This window comes from Nicotiana attenuata, chromosome 1, assembly GCF_001879085.1.
Source record: "Nicotiana attenuata strain UT chromosome 1, NIATTr2, whole genome shotgun sequence".
Taxonomy (NCBI): domain Eukaryota; kingdom Viridiplantae; phylum Streptophyta; class Magnoliopsida; order Solanales; family Solanaceae; genus Nicotiana; species Nicotiana attenuata.
The window spans coordinates 98,988,485-98,991,373 of NC_031989.1; positions in this window are offsets into that span (position 1 = coordinate 98,988,485).

A 2,889-nucleotide genomic window follows, 5' to 3' on the forward strand; every position below is an offset into this window, starting at 1 on the left:
GCCTTCAACAAGAGAGCAGACCAAGACGGTTTACACCAGGGCAGCTGGTGTTGAAGAATATTTTTCCACATTAAGATGAAGCCAAAGGGAAGTTCTCCCCTAACTGGCAAGGTCCATACATGGTTCATCGGGTTCTGACAGGAGGAGCCCTCATACTTGCAGAAATGGACGGAGAAGTTTGGCCAAAACCAATAAAATCAGATACAGTCAAGCGATACTATGTGTAACCATTTATGATTTCCTTATGTAATTTGAACTACGTCTGACCTGATTCCCGCTTAAGAGGGGATACGTAGGCAGCCTTATGGGTTCGGTCACAATTCAATAAAATTTTCATTTTCCCCCGCAATTGGAAACTGGGGCAGAATTTTGAGGAGGACCCTCAAAATTCCAAAGTAATTTCAGCCATTTACCGCAAACAGCCGTCAGAAGCAGCAACCCACTAAACTGGGGAAGAATTTTGAGGAGGACCCTCAAAATTCCGTAGCAAGAAAGGTCGCAATGTTTTGAACCACGTCGCGGTCGTTGGTTCATCTAAAGCTATTTTTTTTAAAATATATATACATATATCATACCTTTAACAAAACTCATGCATGCCTATTATCGAAATCGCTTTGTTTGACAAGTTGCCCCGAGGGTACCTACAGTATCACCATAAATAGAGCCGAGCCAGTCAAGCGAAGCCAGCGGGAACGCGAACTAATCGGTCCCATTACAAAACTCACAATTTTTCTTTAGATGCAGGCACCCAAGTCACAAATCAGGAAATCCATTTACACCCTCGTACTTTCAGGAATATAACTCCCGAAATTATCGCTTCACAACCACTATCCGATATCCCCAGCAGCCACAATGTCGCAATCAACAACCAGCTATCCGCTATCAGCTAAGAATCTTTTACTACTACTCGTCTCTCATCTTCCGCATAATGCTACTATTCTGCCTTCCGAGGTTAAGCTCTACCTCTATTTGCATTTTGCACTGCATAAGGCTACTATTCTGCCTTCCGAGGTTAAGCTCTACCTCCATTTGCATTTTGCATTGCATAAGGCTACTATTCTGCCTTCCGAGACTAAGCTCTTTCTCCATAATTGCATAAGGCTACTATTCTGCCTTCCGAGGTTAAGCTCTACCTCTATTTGCATTTTTCATTGCATAAGGCTAATATTCTGCCTTCCGAGGTTAAGCTGTACCTCCGTTTGCATTTTGCACTGCATAAGGCTACTATTCTGCCTTCTGAGACTAAGCTCTGTCTCCATAATTGCATAAGGCTATTATTCTACCTTCCGAGGTTAAGCTCTACCTCCATTTGCATTTTGCACTGCATAAGGCTACTATTCTGCCTTCCGAGACTAAGCTCTGTCTCCATAATTGCATAAGGCTACTATTCTGCCTTCCGAGACTATGCTATGTCTCCATAATTGCATAAGGCTACTATTCTGCCTTCTGAGGCTAAGCTCTGTCTCCATTTACACGGCTGAAATATCGCCATCTCATTTAAATCCTGCATCGGCTGAATGATCGCCATTTTATTTACACTTTGCATGGCTGAAATATCGCCACTTTATTTAAATCTTGCATCGGCTGTAAGATCGCCATTTTACTTATATTTTTGCATGGTTGAAACATCGCCACTTCATTTTAATCTTGCATCGACAGAAATATCTCCATTTTATCTTAATTTTGCATCGGCTGAAAGATCGCCATTTATATTTACACTTTACATCGGCTGAAAGATCGCCACTTATATTTACACTTTACATCGGCTGAAATATCGCCACCTTATTTAAGTCTTGCATCGGCTGAAAGATCGCTATTTATATTTACACATTACATCGGCTGAAATATCGCCATTTTATTAAAACTTTCATCGGCTGAAAGATCGCCAAATCCTGCATTTCATGGGCTGAAAGATCGCCAAAATCATCCGAAAGCGTCATTGTTCAGAGGCACCATTTTCATAGCCCCAGAACATCATGTCATGGCCTGAGGACCCCACTTTTATCTCTGCATTGCATTATTCAAAGGCATCATGGTTCGGAGGCATCATTCTCATAGCCCGAGAGCATCATTTCATAGCCCGCGAATCCTTTATTATGTGTTTCATGGCCCAGGACACCATAGTCCGAGGACATCATCCTAACCGTCCAAAGATAGCATTCATGGTCCAACGGGAACTTGCATCACGTTTAAATTTATGCACAATATATATTGGTATTATTCATTTGCAGGTACACCGGCTAGCAACGGCCGTCTCAGCAGGAGCGATCCCGCTCCAATTTCCGTAGCCATGTTAAACTCATAGCAACGCTACCCCAACCTGAATATCTCGTTCGCTCTTGAAAAAATCTCCATCGGCATGTTCCTTCGATGGATCTTGAACTACATACGGCCTGATTCCTTTAAAACCAAGGATATGTAGGTGGCTCAGGAACCAGAGCTTGGTCAAAATTCTTCAAATTGTTTCGTTCGGTCAAAACTGGCCATCATATCTTTACCCGATAACTCTTTCATCCTTCCCGGGTAAAGAGGGGCAGCTGTTGATATCCAATTTTTCCCTATGTAATTTTTTATATCCAAAGTAATTTCAAAATAGCGTATATACATATATATATATATATATGTATATATATATATAAGCATGCCCAAGTATTTTGGTATTTTTCCTAATTTTTAATGATTTTTAAAATCAATTTGTTGTCCATTTTAGCAATACAAAATCAGTAATTATTCCCAAACTATCATTTTAGGTGAATAATTTATTTTATTCTCATATTTATACCAAAATATACGTAGGGTGATTTTTTCATATATTGTTTACAAATTTATTTGGTATTTAAAAGACTAAATTGCATATATTGCAATTGTAGTCTACTTTAAGATTAATAG